The sequence below is a fragment of the Glycine soja genome, chromosome 6, assembly GCF_004193775.1.
Source record: "Glycine soja cultivar W05 chromosome 6, ASM419377v2, whole genome shotgun sequence".
In the NCBI taxonomy this organism is placed as follows: domain Eukaryota; kingdom Viridiplantae; phylum Streptophyta; class Magnoliopsida; order Fabales; family Fabaceae; genus Glycine; species Glycine soja.
In genome coordinates, this window is record NC_041007.1 from 20,300,954 (window position 1) to 20,316,079 (window position 15,126).

General features: G+C 34.8%; 1 long non-coding RNA gene across 2 annotated transcripts; it reads right to left on the minus strand.

The window, feature by feature from the left end:
* Positions 1-10,830: 10,830 nt before the first annotated feature.
* Positions 10,831-13,676, minus strand: LOC114416662. Of its 2 annotated transcripts, none has more exons than XR_003667528.1 (2): positions 12,072-13,676; positions 10,831-11,293 (listed from the first exon to the last, which is right to left on the minus strand). It is a non-coding gene; the product is annotated as an uncharacterized LOC114416662 (long non-coding RNA). The 2 variants fall into 2 exon arrangements; XR_003667527.1 differs by having other exon boundaries at positions 12,107-13,675.
* Positions 13,677-15,126: the final 1,450 nt, after the last annotated feature.

Genomic DNA, 15,126 nt, shown 5'->3' on the forward strand with positions numbered 1-15,126 from the left:
CAACTATTGATGTGAAATCGATTACACTATAATAGTAATCGATTACCAGTGACTGATTTTGAAAAATAAATTGTCAAGAGTCACAATTTTTAAAGAATTTGCCAAGAGTCACAACTTTTAAAGTGACTAGTTTTGAAGAGAGTTACAACTTTTAAAGTGACTAGTTTTGAAGAAATTGCCAAGAGTCACAACTTTTAACATGGTTTATTCAAGAGTCGTCAAATGACTATAAATATGTGACCATGACTATAAATATGTGACCATGACACAAATTTTATAACTGATTATTCTCGACATCTTTCTAAAAGTTTTTGTTCAACACTTGCTTTGTCAAGAAAAGTTCATTGGGCAAAAACTTGTGCTATTTTATTTTCCTCTCCTCCTCCATTCTTACGAAAAGCTTTTCAAGAGACCTACTCTTGGTGACTGTTTTTCAAGAGAAGGTCTTCTTGGTTGAACGCTGGACACAAGGAACCAACGTTCCTTGGGTTCATTGCAAGAAGCAGGATTTGCTTCTTGGTTGATCACTGGACACAAAAGACCAACATCTTTTTGGTTCATTGCAAGAAGTAGGTACAACTTCTTGGTTGTTATTAGTGGACACAGGGAACCAACGTTCCTTGGGGTTCATTGCAAGAAGTGGGCATAACTTCTTGGTTGTAATCACTAAACACAAAGGAGGGGATTCCTTTGTGGTTCATTGCTTGTAAAGAATTTTACAAGGATAGTGGAAATCTCAAGCGGGTTGCTTGAGGACTGGACGTAGGCACGGGTTGTGGCCGGACCAATATAAATTCGGTTTTGCATTCTCTCTTCCCTTAATCTTTTTTACTTTCTATTGTGTTTATATTTCTTTAAAGTTACTTCTCCTTATTTATTATTCAAGTAACTTATAATTAAAGAAATAATTGAATCTAGGGAATATCTAAGAAAAGGAAATTTTCAATTAGGAATAGTCAATGAAATCTTAATTCAACTCCCCCTTCTTAAAATTTCTGAGGCCACTTGTCCAACAAACTATGGTTAGAACATAAGCTAACTAAAGTTAGTTGTAACTAACTATAAAACTAACCAAAAACAGAAAGTTAACAACTAAGCTAACAAAATTAGTTGCTAACTAAGGTCCAAAATGGAAAATAAAGAATACAATTGTTGTAGAACTTGTCTAATCCTAATACCCCCTTCTCAAGGTGGGTAATGTATATTAACAAGGCCCAACTTGCACACATTCTGCTTGAAAGGATTAGGATACAAGGCCTTAGTGAACACGTCAGCTAGTTGACATCTAGAAGGAACATGGGACAATAGAATGAGACCTTCTTGAATCTTGGTACGAATCAAATGATAATCTACTTCAATATGCTTAGTTATCTCATGAAAAGAGGGATTCTTGGCAAGCTGAATTGCAGACTCACTATCAAAAAAAGTGCAAAAAGGAACAAGAATAGGGAGATGAAGATCATCACAAAGGTACTTCAGCTACTGTAATTCACAAGCAAGAGAAGTAAGAGCTCTATACTCAACTTTAGTAGAACTCCTAGAAAATGTGGTTTGTTTCTTAGCTTTCCAAGAGATAAAGGATTTTCCAAGAAAAATACAATAACCAGTGACTGATTTTCTGCTAATTGAACATGTCGCCCAATCTGAATCAGAGAAGGCTTGGATCTTCAAGTCATTATCAACAGAATAGAACAGACCTAAGCCTGGAGATCCCTTCAAATATCTCAAAATCCTTAAAGCAGCTCGTAGGTGAAGAATTATGGGCTTGGAAACAAATTGACTGACTTGCTGAACAGCAAAAGCAATGTCTGGTCAAGTATTGGTTAAGTAAATGAGTCTTCCAATAAGTCTCCTAAAAGAAGTGGCATCTTCTAGAAGATCTCCTTCACCAGAATTCAATCTAACATAAGCATTAGCAAGAGAATTGGCTGGCTTGCAACCAGTAAGACCAAATTCAGAAAGGATTTCCAAACAGTACTTCTTTTGATTAAGAACCAAACCAGCCTTAGTTCTTGCAACCTCAAAGCCTAAGAAAAAATTCAAATCACCCAGATCTTTAATGTGAAATTGATCATGAAGCTGCTGTTTGACTGAATTGATTTCAGCTAAATTATTTCTAGTAAGTACAACATCATCAACATAAACTAATAATGTTGTAAAAGAAGAAGCAGTTTGCTTGACAAACAAGGAATAGTCTGAAGTACTCTGAACATAACCGAGTTGAAGGAGAGAAGAAGACAACTTCTTATTCCACTACCTACTAGCTTGCTTCAATCCATACAATGATTTCTGCAATTTACATAAGGCTAGGATAAAAAATATGCATAGGTGGAGGTTTCATGTAAACCTCCTCATGGAGGTCTTCATGTAGAAAGGCATTATCCACATCAAGCTGTTGAAGATACCAATTGTTGGCAACAGCCACAGACAAAAGAAACCGCAAAGTAGTCAACTTGGCAACTGGTGGAAAGGTTTAAAAAAAATCAACGCCCTCTATTTGTGTAAAACCCTGAGCCACCATCCTAGCTTTGTATCTCTCCAAAGTGCCATCTGCCTTATACTTAACTTTGTAAATCCATCTACAACCCACAAGAGGCTTACCTGAAGGAAGCTTAGCCAAAGACCATGTTCTGTTAGCCTAAAGAGCCTGTAGTTTTGTCATCATAGCCTCTCTCTAACAATCAAGTTTGTTATCCTCTTTAAAGGAATGAGGCTTAGGATGAGTAAAGATGGACAAGTAAAAAGAAGTATGGCCAGCAGGACACTTAAAATAAGAAAGAAAGGATTGCAAAGGATGAGGAGTTGTAAAATGAGGAGAATAATAAGAAGAAATAGTGCCATAATAGTAATCAGACAAATAACCAAGAGGTTTTTTTAGTTTAGTAGAGAATCTGACAGGATCTGCAATGCTTGGAAATATGTCATTATTAGAAATAGATTTAGTAGAAGAATTGGACAAAAGTTCTAGTACTTGATTCTGATAAGATAAATGTTGATGAAAATCTTGAGTTTGAGTAGAAATATCAACATCAACAAGAGAGTCAAAATTGGAAAAATCAGAAAAAACAACATTGAAAGTACCAGTATCTGTGTTGGCAACACTAAAAGGAAAAACATTCTCATAAAAGATCACATTTCTTGAAACAAGAAAAGAATGAGAGTGGAGATTAAAAAGAAGATAGCCTTTTGTACCAGTCTTGTAGCCAAGAAAAATGCATTTGGAAGCCCTTTTATCAAATTTAGTTATGCCTAAATCCAAAGTATGTGCAAAAGCTAGACAACCAAAAGTTCTGAGGTTTGAAAAATCAGGTTTAGAACCCAAAAACAAGTTGAAAAGGGGATTTGTTATTATTTAAAAAGGAGGATGGCAGCCTGTTGATAATATAGACAGCATGTCTAATAGGATAAGACCAATAATGAATGGGAAGTTTAGATTGAAACAACAAAGCATGACCAACATTTAAAAGATGCTAATGTTTTCTCTCAGCAATGCCATTCTGTTGAGGAGACTTAGGACAAGATGTCTCATGAAAGATTCCATGTGTGGCAAAAAAAATTGTTAAAAAGAACTCCTTACATAATTTGATCTTAATTTCTTCAATTTTACTGAAAATTGGTTCTGAATAAGGAGAATAAAGTTTGGAAGCACAGTTTTAACCTCGACTTTTGTTTTTAGTAAGCAGATCCAAGTGAATCTACTAAAGTCATCGACAACTGTTAAGAAAAATTGATGGCCTTCAAAAGAGGGAATAGAATAGGGGGTCCAAATATCAACATGAATTAATTCAAAAAACTTTGAGCTAACAGTAGTACTGATTGGAAAAAGCAATTTCTTTTGCTTAGCATAATGACAAGTATCACAAGGATGAAAAGAATCAAAAGAAATTTCATTATATTGAGAACATAACTGGTGCAACACTTTATTTGAAGTATGGCCTAGCCTAGAGTGCCATAACATGGAACTATCAGTAGCATTTACAATAGAATCTTTAGAAAAAGAAAAAGAAAAAGAATTCAAATCACTGAAATCTTGCAGATGGAAGAGACCATGATATTGCTTAGCTACTCCAATCATCTTGAAGTTGGAGGTCTGCACAATTAGACAAATGGATTTACAGAAAATGACTAAGCAATCATTAGTGCTAAGAAGCTTTGAAATGGAAACAAGGTGAACAGAGAAATGAGGAACATACAAAACATTCTTTAAAAGAAAATTACCTAACTGAATGTCACCAACAAAAGATGCAGTAACAAAACTATTGTTAGGAAGTCGAACATGAATAGGTTTGATCTTCTTAAGAAATGAAAAAGAAGATTTATCAGGACATATGTGGTTTGTGGCACCACTATCAAGAATCCAAAGAGAAGAGGCAATACCTGACTGATTAACCACTAAATGTTGAATGTGATTAACATAAGTAGAAGAGTCCTTGGTTGGCTGAAGAAGGGCTATGATGGCATTGTACTGATCTTTGGACAAACAAAACTGGTCTCGGTTGGAACTATCCTCCAAGGTACCATGTTGTGAAGCTACATCAGAATATGCTTCAACCAAGCTAGTAGAAGATTTGAAATTTGAAGAACCTCCTTTACCACGACTTCTATATCCAGCAGGAAATCCATGCTTGAAAAAGCATGTCTCAACAGTATGATTAGTTTTTCCACAATAAGTGCAAAGCTTATTGCCTTTAGATCCTTTACCAAAATTACCAGGAATCTTGTTATGATTGGAAAAACTCTTATTGAAGAAGGTGGAATTGTCACTGTCTTTAACAGTGGAAAAAACAACAGTATCAGTAGGTGATTGAGAACTAGATTCACCAATAAATTCTCTTTCATGTTAAAGCACAAGAGAAAAATTTTTAACCAGAGAAGGCATGGGTTCCATAAGCATGACTTTAGATCGAACTGGTGCATACACATCATTAAGACCATGCAAAAAGCGAATTACATAGTCACCTTCACGTTTTTTCTTAAGTTTAGGAATGAGCCCACAAGAAAAAATACTAGAACATGTACATAGCAAAAAACATTGATACAATTCCAATTCTTTCCACAAAATCTTCAGACAAGCATAATACTCAGAAATGTTGGAATCACCTTGTTTACAACTTTGGATTTGATCTTGAAGATCAGCAATGTGAAACTTGTCAGAATGCAAAAAATGATCCTTGAGGTCTTTCCAGATTTCAAATGCAGAATCCATCCACATCACAGATTGCTTGATCGAAGGACTCATGGAACGAGTGAGCCATGACATCACCATGCGATTGCAACGCCTCCAAGCTTCATGCATTGGATATGTTGGCGGAGGATAGGGAAATGTGTCAAAGTGGAAATGCTCTTTGTTCTTGGATTCAAGCGCCACAATCATATCACGTTCCCATTGATGAAAGTTACTTTCGGTTAACGGTGGCGAAACAAGAACAACGACGGGATTCTCTCCGGGATGAAGAAAATAGGGATTGGCAAGGTTGACAAGGTGATCAAAAGTTGAATGTTGATTGTTAACAGCCATGGTTGATTAAAAAGAAGAAGACAAGAAAGATTGAAAAAGGAAACTAAATATCAGATAGAGAAAAGTGGAAGAATTGTGAACGAAGACAACTTCGTGTACATGGATGATACCATGAAAGAAACTCTAACATAAATTGGAGGGAAAACTCAGTTTTTGGAATGATCTTCTTGTCCCTAACTGAATGTTTACAAGATTAGCTATATAAACAAGCTAAACAATGGTTAGAACATAAGCTAACTAGAGTTAGTTGTAACTAACTATAAAACTAACCAAACAGAAAGTTAACAACTAAGCTAATAGAAAGTTAACAACTAAGGTCCAAAATGGAAAATAAAGAATACAATTGTTGTTGTAGAACTTGTCTAATCCTAATATATCTTTCAAAAAAGGCATCATGAAGTATGTTTCAATTCATTCTGAACAAGGTTCTTCATCATCATCTTAGCATATGGAAAACTAGGACCCTTTCCTTGGCAGGTAAAGTAACCATGACTAAATCTATTTTGCAAGCTCTTCCTTCTTATGTGATGCAGTCCACTATGCTCCCTTAATCAATGTGCGATGAGGTGGATAAAATTTTCCGTAACTTCATTTGGGGGAATAGAGATAGTGGGAGGAAAATGCTGTGGAAGCAAAGCTTCATGATGAATCAACAATGATTCAAAGGTGTTTTGATGATAACAGTGATGACAACAAAAGATGATGAACAAAAAGCTCAAGAGAATCAAAGAACATCCATCTCAAGAAAATCTAGAACAAGTCAAAGAGTTGAAGAATCAAGAAGAATTCAAGACTCAAGAAGAAAGCCTACAAACAAGAATCAAGATTCAAGATCTCAAGAATCAAGATCAAGATTCAAGAATGAAGAAAAGACTCAATCAAGATAAGTATTAAAAAGTTTTTTCAAAACTTTGAATAGCACATGAGTTTTTGACAAAACCTTTACCAAAGAGTTTTTACTCTCTGGTAATCGATTACCATATTGTTGTAATTGATTACCAGTAGCAAAATGAGTTTGAAAATGTTTTCAAACTGAATTTACAACGTTCCAAATATTTTCAAAAGGCTGTAATCGATTAAAATGTTTTGGTAATCGATTACCAGTGCTCTTGAACGTTGAAATTCAAATTTAAATGTGAAGAGTCACATTGTTTCATTCAAAAGCTTTGTGTAATCGATTACACTTATTTGGTAATCGATTACCGGTGTTTGTTTCTGAAAAATCTAAAGATGTAACTCTTCAAAAAGGTTTTGACTCTTTCAAATGGGTTTTAAGCTTTTCTAAAAGATATAACTCTTCTGAATGGCTTTCTTGACCAGACATGAAGATTCTATAAAAGCAAGGCTTTGTTTTGCATTTTATATCAATAATTCCAAGTCTTTCTAACAATCTCTTACAATCCTTTACAAGCCTTGAATCTCTTTGAACTTCTTCTTCTTCTTTATACCAAAAGTTTTCTGAAGTTTTCTGGTTTTCTAAACCTTGAAAACTTGTGCTATTCATCCTTTTCATTCTCTTCTCCCTTTGCCAAAAAGAATTCGCCAAGGACTAATCGCCTGAATTCTTTTTGTGTCTTTCTTCTCTCTTTTCCAAAAGAAGGAAGGACTAACCGCCTGAATTCTTTTGTGTCTCCCTTCTCCCTTGTCAAAGAATTCAAAACGACACAGTCTGAGAATTCTTTTGATTCTTCCCATTCCCTAATACAAAAGCGTTCAAAGGTTTAACCGCCTAAGAATTCTTTTGTATCCCCATTCACAAAGTATCAAAGGTGTAACAGCCTGAGATCTTTGTCTTAACACATTGGAGGGTACATCCTTTGTGGCACAAGTAGAGGGTACATCTACTTGGGTTTGACTGAGAACAAGAGAGGGTACATCTCTTGTGGATCAATTCTAGTGGAGGACACATCCACTAGGTTCAAAGAGAACAAGGGAGGGTACATCCCTTGTGGATCTTTGCTTGTAAAAGGATTTTTACAAGGTTGAAAGAAATCCCAAGGACCGCAGGTTGCTTGGGGACTAGAGGTAGGCACGGGTTTGTGCTGAACCAGTATAAAAATCCTTGTGTGTTTGTTTCCTTCTTCCCTACTTTTTTACTTTCCGCTGTGCATTTAATTTTCGCTTTTACTTTCTGTTAAGTTTCTCTTCTACTCCTCATTCTCTTAACAATTTAGTAAAAGCCTTAAAAGAGTAATTTTTAATTGGTAAGGTTTTAGGAATAATTAATTCAACCCCCCCCCCTTCTTAATTATTCTGAGGCCACTCGATCCAACAAATGCATCTGGTGGTTGCATGGGATTCTTTGTGCAATCATAAGTGGACTGGTGGGTTGGGCTTAAGAAAGACCTGAGATGTCAATAAGGCCTTTATGTTACGTGCCAGTTGGAGATTTTGTGACCCTAATCCTCCTATTTGGGTTTCTATCATTCAACATAAATATGGGTATGGAATGAGGTGCTTCCTATTGTTAATAACAATAGACCTTATAGTAATGTATGGAGGTGATGTAAGCTCCATTGGAGCTTGTAGGCCTAGGATCTTCTTCATCAATGGATTCCTTTGCTTCTTGGAAGATGAATGGCAGCGGAATGGAGAAGGAAGAGAGAAAGGAGACGCCACTTCAAGGAGAAGATGAGTCTAGAAGAAGCTCACCACCATAGGAGGTCATGGATAAGAGCTTGGAGGAAGAAAGGGATGAATGAAGGGAGAGGGAGAGAAGAACACAAAATTTGGTGCTCTAAGAAAGCTCTGAAATCTGAAGTTTAATTTTCAAATGATTAAAGTTAAAAAATGCACACACATGACCTCCATTTATAGCCTAAGTGTCACACAAAATTGGAGGAAAATTTGAATTTCAATTCAAATTTCACTTGAATTTGAAATTGAATTTGTGGAGCCAAAATTTCACTAATTATGATTAGTGAATTTTAGTTATGGTTTAGCCCACTAATCCAAGATCAATTCCAAGATTCTCCACTAAGTGTGCTTAGGTGTCATGAGACATGTAAAACATGAAGGATATGCACAAAGTGTGACTATATGATGTGGCAATGGGGTGTGGTAAGCAAATGCTCACCTCCCCCTCTAAAATTTAATTGGATTGGGCTTCTACCAATTCAATTAAATTTATTTCCCAACACGCATCAAATATTCACTTAGTGCATGTGAAATTACAAAACTACCCCTAATACAAAAACTAGTCTAGGTGCCCTAAAATACAAGGGCTGAAAAATCCTATATTTCTAGGGTACTCTACCTACATTATGGAGCCCTAAATACAATGACCAAATATAATAACATCCTAGTCTAATATGTACAAAGATAATTGGACCCAACCTTGGCCCATGGGTTCAAAAATCTACCCTGAGGTTCATGAGAACCCTAGGACCTTCTTTAGCAGCTCTAGCCCAATCCTCTTGGAGCCTCTTGCTCATGGCTCTAGTGACTGGTTCCTTCCTAGGAAGGATTGCATTAGGAGGGGTATTTGTTCAACATGGGTATGTTTTGTAGAAGTATCATTTGGAGAGTGGGGAATTGACATATTATTAAATTTTGGCGTAACAACTGGGTCCTGGTGGTGGTATTTTAATGGAGAATTCTACTAACTCTTTGCCTGAAGTAGAGTTAAATAAGGTTGTCCTCTTATTGTGATGAGTCTGGGGTTTGGAGGTTGGATAATATTTCTGATTTTCTTCCTGGGCACCTTTTGAATAATGTCTTGAGCATGGTTCCTCTCAGTGTTAGCAATATCAATGATGTTATAGCTTGGAGCAAGACTACTAATGAAACTTTTTCCATGAAGGCTGCGTATACCAATTCCTCTCTTTAAAACTCTTCATAATTGGAAAGGCCCTAAGAGGGTGAGAAGTTTGATTTAGAAGTTATGCTTCAGGTAGTTCTGACTAATGTTCGAAGGAAGCGGTTGGGTATGAGCGAAATGGATTTGTGTTGTATTTGTGATGAGCACGAGGAGTCTCTCTTTCATCTCTTTAGGGACTGTGCTGAGGTCCATTTGGTATGGCAATATTTTGTTAGAGTGGATAGTGGTGTTGATTTTTACACGTGCGGTGATTGGAAAAGCTGGCTCAACTCTTATCTGTCACGTACTCGTGAGGTTTATGATACCCATTGGAACTTTATGTTTGGCATTATACTCGTGAGGTCATATTTCAGCATGAAGTCTGGCATGCGTAGGATACTATCCATAAAACTCGTCACTTAGCTTGGGAGTATTCTGTGAGTACTGGGTTATGAGGTTGGGTCATCAATTACCACTAATAATCAGTGTATTAGTTGGCCATTTCCTGAGGAAAATGAGGTTCCAGTGAATTGTGATGGGGCAGTTACGGATGGCGGTGACAAGGCTGCTTGTGGAGGTGTTTTGCGAAACCATCTAGAAGCTTTTCTATGTGGTTTTGGTGTTAGTCTTGGAGGAGGTTCTGTGGTGGAGGTAGAATTGTGAGGCATCTTTTTTGGTTTGAATCTTGAGTAATCGAGAGGTTATAGAAAGATAAGGGTGGATTCAGATTCTCAAGTTGCTATTAAATTGGTGTCTCAAGGTTGTTGCACTCAACACCAATTTTCTAATTTGATCAAACAAATTCATGCAGTCCACAACTACCAAGGACATGTTACATGGAGTCACATTCTCCGGGAAGTTAATCAAGTAGCAGAAACTTTGGCAAAGCAAGCACTTATGGCTTTGAATTCCAAGTCTTTGCGTTTCCTCCTCAACGTATTCACAAGTTAATAGTGATATGACTTATATTTCTTTCCGTAGAGGATTCTAGACCTTTAGGATCTTCTAATTCATAAAAAAAAATATTTTTATCTCTTACAATATAATAATTTCTTTGCCTTTTATCCTTGCAAAAAAGAATTTTAGTTTTAAACAAAATATGTAATTTTATTAAATTTATAAATATGCTTCAAAGTTTAATTTCCATATTTCTACATGAATATCAATTATGTAATAAGTCATTGATTCAAGTAGTACTTAACTCAATCTATCTAATCAAGATCTCAAATTCAAGCTTTGTGAATGAAAAAAATATAATTAGGAGAAAATATTTCATTAAAAATAATCAATTAAGTTTCTTAACAAATAAATCATCAACTAAATTGATAAATACTCCATACCAATAAAATAGTAATAATAAAGAATATATTATCAAATTCAAGAAATATATCAAGCAAAAGCCAACCATTTGTAAAAGTGTTTTTTCTTTTTCTTTTAATTATATATATCTTTTTACGGAAGCCAATAATCCTTGAATCAGATGGACAATGATATTATGTGAGACCAAATCAAGTAGAATTAGGACAGATAACAATTCCATGAGATAACTTCGAATGTAAGAACAAGAGTCAACAAATTAAATATCAGAACATCAATGGACTAATGAAGTTTCCCGGTACGTGTTCAACTCATCCCTGCCTCAATTCAATTTTATTCAACTTATAAAGCGAGAATTTGATGACCCTATTTACTTCTTATTTAGAATCATTTCTCCACACCATAAAGATATCACCAAGAATAATTGGTACTTACACCCCCAATGAGTGCTAAATTAATTCTACTAAACTTTAAATCAAATAGATTCTACTAAATTTTAAATCAAATAGGCACATTTGTCATTTGACTCTCCAAACATCAGCAAGAAGATTCTCTTGCAAGTTGCTCTCCATTGGGCACACTTTTCACATACCATTATGCAGCTAGGACCTAAAAGTACCGTTTGGTGATGTGCACTGTGCTGCCTAGCAATTGGAGACCTACATTCCAGAGATACCTTTTTATCAACAAAAGGTAAACAGACATTAACCTTTACCCCACACGCCAGAGAAAATGACACATTTAAAACAATTTACATGCCCAAAAGGCTTGAGCTTCTTTAAAAAGTTTCACTCCAATACATAGTGAAATATGAATGGAGTCATTTCACATACTTTTCCACATAATGTCAAACCCAGCATCTTTTCAAAGATAGAAAGAAGGCTGTATTAAGCCTTGAACCATTTCAAGTATTTCATCCACATTCAGAAATTCATTCCCATCATATGAAAGATATTAATGCAACGAATACCAAGCTCTCAAAATATTTACACAAAAGGAATCTGGCAAATTTCAAAACCCCTCGTGCATCACTGATGTAAATAAAGCATATTATCTGTGGGGTAAAGGCATCACTGTAAAAAGAAGGTTAAATTATTCATTTAAGACTAAAAAACTTCGTACCCCATTGCCCAGAGGCGAAGGTATGGGGGAGGGATGTTGTACGCAGCCTTATCCTTGCATATGCAAAGAGGCTGTTTCCGGATTCGAACTCATGACCAACAAGTCACCAAGGCACAACTTTACCGCTGCACCAGGACTCGCCCTCTTAAAAGACTAAAAGAGAATTAAAATACAAACTAAAAAGAACACTTTTAAATTATATGGACTAAAAAAAATTAAAATGTAAACTATAGAGACTAAAAATACCACTTTCAAACTATAATAACTAAAAAAGTAAAAATCATGAAATTATAGGAATCAAATAAATAATTTAACCTAAAAAAAATAAACTTCACGGTTGTTTTATGAACCTCGCAAGGATCGAGTCTAGACACAGCATAATCCTTGTGAACCTTGGTGAAAGCAAGTAGTAAACTGGTCTTTCACATAGCTTTTCTGAAAATATTTTCTTACTGATGACCCTGTTTAAACTTCTTACTTGTAGAAAAGGGAAACAGTACTGAAAGGAAAAAAGTAAAAACATAAATAAGCATGATAACTTTTAATTTCAGAAAGCTTTCAAAATACATTAATAATGATGCATTTTTTCTTGAATAAACCATGAATTTAGTCCGCGAAATATCATCTTCTGTCTTAAATAATACTTAAATTAATGAAATTATACACGTAATCTCTAAAGTCTAAAGTATAAGAAATCATGTTACGTATTCCTTCAAGTATTGAAAAATTCTTCAATGTTAGTAAAATATCTCAACCCAAAGACCAAATTGATGGATATTGAACTACTTATATAATTTCATTAGATTAATAATTATTTAGAAGAGAGGATGATATTTTTTCTTGTTAAAAAAAGAGTTCCTTTTGCAAGTAATAAAAATTAAAATAAAATAACAGTTGCGCTAGTTAGTTCCAAAATATTCCAAGAAATTATCTTCCTATAATAAATATATAGGATAATTCATATAATCAAAAGAGAAATTGAGAGAAAAGAAAGAGTGATATCAGATAAAAAGTTAATATGATAGAGAAACAAAGAGAAGAAATTATATAAATATGATATCTCAATAACTGATGATACCGTCACAAGTTATTGGTCAAACAATAATATACACAAAACAACTGAAAAGCAAGAAAGGAATAGAAAAAAGGATGGGGCTCTCAATCTTCAAATCGTTCTCAGTAGAACTTTTGAAACTGATCAATCGCCACAAAAGAAAAAGGCACAGAAATATTTCAGAAATTTTCATTAGATTGCAGCAATAGCTTTTAATACTATTAAACATTGAATCTGTATTATCTGCATAATAGCCCCCACAGAATTGGAATATCAGCATCACAACAAAAGCATAAGTAAGCATCTAGATTTACATCAATTACTCCAAAGATTCAACCCATTGATTAAACTGCAATAAATAAACAACACCAGAAACAAAAAACAGAAAAATAAAGGGTTCCAAAATATGATTGTGCACTAAGGAGAGTGAGTGAGCGCTGGATGCAGAGGTTTATCGATCGATTCATGGTTCTGATGTTAAACAACGATTCAGGAAGAGATCGATGAACCGCTGCATCCAGTGACTTCACCAATCCTCCAAACTAAACACCCAAAGTTTTTGCAACAAAGATGAAAACGAATAAATAGATGGATCTAAGGAGCAAACACATGTTGGAAATCTGATATAGAAAGCGATTGAGAGAGAAGAGGACAAGGTAAATATAATATTATTATTTATATGCTATGAATACGATGGAGTGAACCAGGAATCCGTAAAGTCGTCGTTCCAATGTCGTGGATGTAGTTTATTTCTCTGTTCCTCCCTCTTTTCTCTTGGCGTGGACAGACACGTTTTTTTAGAAGAGGGACCCTTGGAAAGGGTGAAGATTTAGAAGAGGCTCCTTGGAAAGGGTGAAGATTTTGCTTCCTGTTTTTATAGGAGACTAGAACTACGGTTTTGCCCTTGCTTTTCAACGTGTATCACCAGTTGAATTCGGTCGGATTTTAGGTCAAAAAAGTCCAATTTGAATCGAATTCGACCCATTTAATTTCTGGCCCATATTCGCCTTATTGGACCTTCGGGTTAAGCGGGTCAAAGAAGATGATCCAAAAGGATGGGGGGGGGGGGGGGGGGGGGGTGCGCCGTTGAGTTTTCATTTGAAGCCAACAATTAACTTAGCTTTTATAGGTAGTTGTTTTTCTATAGAATAATATTAAACACTGAAACACACTATTCCATTAAAGAATATATATATATATATATAATAGGTTAAAATGTGATTTTTTCTTGGAATCATTTATGAAAATGATTTAAGCATATGTATGTAGGGACTTAAAATATGTTTTCCTCGATGTAAAAATGAGTTTTTTTTTTTTTAAATAACTGTTGAGCTAGTACAATGTTTAGTTGCACAATATGCTAATTGATTGCTTAATATGCCAAATTACTTAGAGATCAAAATCAAAATTCACTATTTTATGTGTGTTATCTCTACTAAGAGACATTTTTAAGATGGAAAGGGTTTGTATTTCAATAAAACGAATTCGATAAGAATAGTTGAACTCTAGATATATTTCTATTTGAGATAATAAGTTGACTATTGGTCCTCATACTTTAATCAAACCACGTTGTTTTATTGCATGTATCTTCTTTCAATCTCTATATCTTCTCGAAACTCAGTTTTCCAATTTCAGTTTCTTAAATATAATCTAAAACAAAATACTCTATATTATTATAATGGAAATTGTTATCAAAATTATGATTACTATTTTTGTTAATATACAAATAATTCTCTTAAGTTGAAAACTATAATTGCTTGCTCGATTTCTATTATAATTTTTTTCTTATTTTTTTATACTAATAAAAGGTGGGATTTCATTGTGTAAGAAAGTTTTTTCTGAAGCACCAACAAGAGCAAAACAACTATCCAACAGCGAACCAAGCTAACGTTGATCCAACTCATGGAAACCAAAGTCGCAACTATTGCACCATGAATCCAAAAAAAATGCATGAAACTTGAACACCAAACACAACAAAAGTTGAGAAACAAGAAAAAACCAAATTCAAAAACAGAGTTACTCTCTTCAAAGAGGATAGATCTCAAACACCTTAAGAGCATGGTAGAAACCACAAATCCAACTCATCAAACTTGTAATTCCGCAACAAATCCAAACACAACCTCAAACCCTGATCAAAACAAGGCTAGCAACCATCCATAAACAAAGTGGAACATCCACAACAAATGCATGAAAGTTGAACACCAAACAATCAACAAAAGCTGAGAAACAAGAAGAAATAACCAAACTCAACAACAGAGTTACTTTCTTCAAAGAGGATAGATCTCAAACACCTTGGGACCATGGTAGAAACCACAA